We start from the raw sequence: 5,513 nt of genomic DNA, 5'->3' as shown, positions 1-5,513 counted from the left end.
GGAAAATTAATTAACACACGGAGACGTAACAATACTTTCCATTGAATCAGAGTTAAAAATTGTGTAACAGCATATCAGCCACTATGTTGTAGATGTCATAATTGTCTGAATGCTGGTGACGCCTAGTTTGAGCATCTCAAATGATGCAGCAGTGTATGTACACTGCTGGTAAGAAATATTAATACAGATGTTTTTGCTGGCTTGTAGGCTCATTTACTATAGTCACATGAGCATTTGAAATGTTGGAACATTTTCTTGTACAAAAGTTTGAAATTGAAAAGTGACTTAGGCCAAAATTGTTATGCCTGACAATGTCTATCAGATAAAATGTTTTTATACAAATAAACAAAACAAGTTCAATAAAGGAAAATCAGTCCCATGAGAATAATTAATTAGTTGAATGCAATCAATTTATGAGATTGTTCATTAACTGATTAGTCAACTCCATTAATTGCCTAGCTTTAATTATAACACACACCTATTATGAAGTATATCTTTGATATGCAATGTCAGAAATCACAGTGGAGTCAAATTCTCCCTTTTCACAGTCAAAACTTTCTCTACTACCACATGAAAGCAAAAAACTTCACTTTGTAAATTTATATAATATTTAACTACTTTAAATAAAAATGTTAACACATTTCTTTTAAGAATTAAAATTCCTTTTTTTGTCTGTTTGCTGTGGTTGATCAACTGGATTTCAGTTTTCACTGCAAGATGCCTTTCATGTTACATTGTTTGCAAGCATAACGAAGCTTGTGAAATTTTAGCCTTTCGTTGGTTTCATTCTTAGTGCCCTACGTGTTTTAAGCATATGTTAACTTCTTACATACATGTTGACAGAGGTGGGAAAACAACTTGTTAATCAAAATAATGAATTACCTATGAGCATTAATTATGTCATTTGGTGTCAAGTAATTTATCAATTAGTTGAAATTATAATTCAATTGATTATGTCATGAAAATAATGAACCAATCAAAATTAGTGTTTTTGATTATTCCAACTATCCAAAATATTGCAATAATGATTTCTCATTATTACGTCTAGTGTTTCCGATTAGCACTATCCAAGTCTCATATGAGAATAATCTATTCACAAACCCAACAATTAATCAATCATTAAATTCCACTAATCATCCAGCCCTACAGGTAAAATAAATTTTTCTTTTTATACTGATTTACCACAAAATTAAGTTCTTCATATGAAGGAAATCCCTTGGCAGCAAATGAAATACTGTTTTCACTAGTGGTAGCTATGTTACAATGAATGCTGAAATCACATTCACCAGGTTGTGCCAAATATCGTTATTTCGTGTACACAACATAAACCACTATAAAAATAAGAAAAGGAACACAGGCCCATAAGTACAGCCACTGTCTACTAAATATAGTATTAAAATATTTTTTTATAAAAAAAAATAGCATTCTGAAAACTCTTTTCAATATTCAAACAATTTGATGCTAATATTTTTCCTAGAATGCATGTACCTGAGAGAACATAAAAGTTCCATGCTGGTGCAGTGTTATGCAAATTCTTCCAACTACTATGTAGTTATTTTGTATATTAAATGGTACTTTTCAAATTTTGTAAACAAATTATTCACATTTCTAATTCATATTTGATATTTTAATATTTCTTATTGCATGAGTGCCAAATCTGTGTAAAACATGGACAAGTACGAAACTTTATTGTGTGTTACAACTGTAAACATTTGTGCATGTGATTGACTTGTGGTTTGTGATTATTAATATTCAATAATTAAAAACAAAAATTTCACAGCTCCTTCGTTTCTTTGAATAATTATTTATCAAATAGTTAACCTTATTTTTGAGGTTCAAAAACAGGTAATGAAAACAACTGTTGTACTAAACAACTTAGATTTATTAACAAAATAACAGCCAAGCTGACAGACACCAATCAAAAAAGAATGATAAAACAGTAATTAGTTATGTGTAAAAACATTGTGAATTACAAAAGTGAAGTGTGTAATGCAAAATTTGATTCATTACAAATCAAACATAAAATACTTCCCTAAAGCTCATCATCAGATTAAACATGGTCCCTGTAATCAGATTTATATGAATTAGTACCACTGAAACTTGTAAATTTGAATACACTGTTGAAGTTTCAAATTAACACAGTTTCTTTCCTATAATTTTTTGTCTGTGGAAATTATATTGAATTTGTTTTGTTTGCCACTGGAGCCACAATTATTCCAACACCAATAGCAGTATTTTATAAATCACAGTTAGTTTTAATCTGATTCAAAAAATACTATTATCTATGCATTAAAATCTTTGCATAACGTAAGTATATATTAAAATAAACATACTTGTTAATTATACTCATCCAGCTGAAACAGATCTACATTGGCAAGTGGGCAACAGAGCTAAAATTAAAGCAGCATACAAATGTGTTCAAAATTAATTGTTTGGCAATGACAAAATGTAAAGCATTGATAGTGCTGAACAACATATAAATACATAATACTTAAGTCATTAATATCTACATAATGTTTATTCTGTCAAAACTACAAACTGTGAAACCAAGCAAACTCAAAAATTAATAATTATTACTAAGTAATAAGTGGGGAAGTATCTTTAGTAATAAAAAATCTTTGGTTCCAAAATGCATGAATGTTCAATTTACTTTTAAAATATAATTTTTCCCAAATTATTAGATATCAGTGAGTAAAAATTCCAAAATTACCTGCACCACAACCAAAAACTCAGAATAGAACATTTGTAAAAGCCTGTGGCATTTCTTTACAAGTTATATGAAATTACTTTACTTTATTCTAATATGTATTGTTATATATTATACATAAATGAAATGCAAAGTTCCTACATTTTTTGTGTATGATCCCTAGAAATGTAATATGCATGTACAATTACAATAATAAACACACTTGCAATGAGAAGTACATCATTCTGCCATTAAATTATATGGAAATGAAACTCTACTGGATGTTTAGAATAAATACATAAATTTCTGATGTCAAAATATGGACAATAATAGACAGTCTAGTTCTTCAAGACTACCCCTGGCAGTCTTCAAATACCCACCCTTGAGAAAAGTAAAAAACTTCAACCCATCTTTTATCTTTCAAGAAATCGTCAATTCCCTCCCCTTTTAAAGTGACTATCTCCAGTTGTAAGTTTACTCTTTATTGTTTTTAGTGTTAACATTTATTATTTGGGATTATTCAGAGAAACATTTTTAAAAAGATTCATCATTATTGGATGTAACCTAAGAAACTGATTGTAATTATAATATTTTACAACACACATAAAACAGATTTTCACATAAATAAACTAGATTGGAGCACACATCTCAATGAAAGTTTATTAAAATGTGTCTTACATATATATTGTAATCTTGTTTATGCATTTATTCCTATCAACAAGTTAAGTACTTTCTACTTGTGTTGTTTTACCTTGATTTCCAAAAAACAGTTTGATAACAAAGTGTTTGACAAAACATTAATTATTAAGACTGGATATTATGTTTTTGGTGAACAAGAAATCAAGTTAGATAATTAGAAACACAGATGTTGTAGATACACAAGCAACTTTGGATATAAAGAATATTACTGTTGTGATATTTCCACGATAATCTTTGCAATGGAGTAAAAAGATGTTCAATGCTTTTTTTTTGGGGGGGGGGGGTAACAGTGACCAGATGTGATATGCCCTGTAGCATATGCACCCACCAGCAAGTGCCATGTCCTCTCTTATACCACATTAATGCTTTTTTTTTAATATAGTTCCAGAAGCACCACATAATTTGCCTTTCTCTTTATCCCAAAATAATAGTTATTGTCCCCCCCTCAAAAACTATTGGAGTCAGGTTCTTACTCCACTGTTTTGGATACCTCTTAGTAATTTTTTACATAAATGGGAAATACTTTGAAATCTACCTTCTATAAATACTGCTACACTATGTTTAAAGCTCTGTCTCATCTCTACTATAAAAACCCTGGTTTCAATGACATAGGATTGTTTAATCTTCGAGCACCTTTGATTAGTAATTATTTCTTAGGAGATAATTATCTTTAAATCAAAATAACTGCCAGGAAAAACGAAACATGGGTTTACATATTGTAACCACATATATTTTTATTGTGAGAAAGAAAGCAAACTGTGTAGATTTGTAGAGAATTCAATAAATATATATTGCGCATAGTAAACAACAAAAAAAGAATAAGTGTATCAATACAGAAATCTTGCCTGTCCATAACAGTGATAAACACTCTTTCTGCACTTTATTCAAAATCATATAATAATTTTCAATTTACCTCTCAAACCCTTTTCTTTATCTAGCTTTATTGGATCAATGTTGAATGTCATAAAAATTAAAATGTCACTGCATTTGTAACTTGCACACTAGAAAGACTAACATAAACACTACAGAATAATACTAAGTAATAGTGAAATAAATAACACATCATCAGATTTAACCAGTACAACAATTTGGATTATTTGTTAACCCAAAATTTTGGATCTACCCTCTAGGCTTGCTTATAAGTTATATTAATCTTTTTTTTTTCTTTTTGATTTACTTACGCACTAATATTTTCTAAAAGTCAGGCCAAATGATTTGTAAAGTCAAAACAAGATATTTCAGTGAATTTCCAACAAATAAAATGTAAAATTATCAAAACAGGTGAAGTTCAACTTGAAGTATATAATTATAAATTATAATTAATTAGTAATACTAATAGTATTAGTACTAGTAGTATAATTTATAATATTATTTTGATCTGTTTTGATAGATTTCTAAATTCTATTTCGTGGCTTGGAAATTCCCTGAAATATTTTGTTTTTACAAATCATTTAGCCATGTCACATTTGTTGAAATATTTGTGTTCGGGTAAATGAAAAATAGATAATAAGAGCAGATATTGAGCTTGAATTTTGGGACAGAGACCAGTGTTAATGTTAGGCTATCACTATCATTAGCCTTAGGTCTGAACCAGCACTAGTCTACTCTAGTCTTCAGGTTTATGCCATTTAAGAAGGAAAACACTAAAAATATTATAAACTTAAAAATACTGTCACTATTTACCATCAGTTGTTTTATTATTTCGGAATATATAATTTGTAAATTCTGGTTAAAAGCTGTAAAAACAAAAGAGAGAAAACTTACTAATACTATACACACAGCTGAACTTGTTTATTGTTTTCCTGACTCGCGATCTGTATGGAAAGCAATATCGCCCAACATCAAAAGTTTGTTTTATAAACGATATAACAAAATTGGGTTGGGCTCTGAGCATTTTGCAATTAATGTCGAAAATTATTATACTGGAAAAGAAATCCTCTAATCATTACGGTTTTCGGTTACACTTTGTCTTCAGCAAAATAGAACAAGAGCTACTTTTTTGTATCAATATATTCTAAATTTGTTTCACTCGTGTTTCAAATGTTATTCCAAGCACAAATTTTTTCATGTTTTTCAAATCATTTTTTCTTATATTTTTGTTACTTGAATTTGGAGTTCCAAATGTCGT

At 29.0% G+C, this 5,513-nt stretch overlaps 1 protein-coding gene across 2 annotated transcripts in view; it reads right to left on the bottom strand.

The window, feature by feature from the left end:
* Positions 1–5,220, bottom strand: part of LOC106478250 (hexosaminidase D-like) — a 37,661-nt gene extending 32,441 nt beyond the window's left edge. Inside the window, exons 1-2 of one of the 2 annotated variants that reach the window (XM_013938779.2) lie at positions 5,150–5,220; positions 2,334–2,390 (exon numbers count right to left, since the gene is read on the bottom strand). The gene's annotated coding sequence lies outside the window, so the exon portion shown is untranslated. The remainder of the gene's footprint in view (positions 1–2,333; positions 2,391–5,149) is intronic. The other variant, XM_013938778.2, reaches the window with a different exon arrangement.
* Positions 5,221–5,513: the final 293 nt, after the last annotated feature.

This window comes from Limulus polyphemus, unplaced genomic scaffold (genome assembly GCF_000517525.1).
Source record: "Limulus polyphemus unplaced genomic scaffold, Limulus_polyphemus-2.1.2 Scaffold193, whole genome shotgun sequence".
NCBI lineage: Eukaryota > Metazoa > Arthropoda > Merostomata > Xiphosura > Limulidae > Limulus > Limulus polyphemus.
This window is presented reverse-complemented; position numbering and strand designations above follow the sequence as displayed.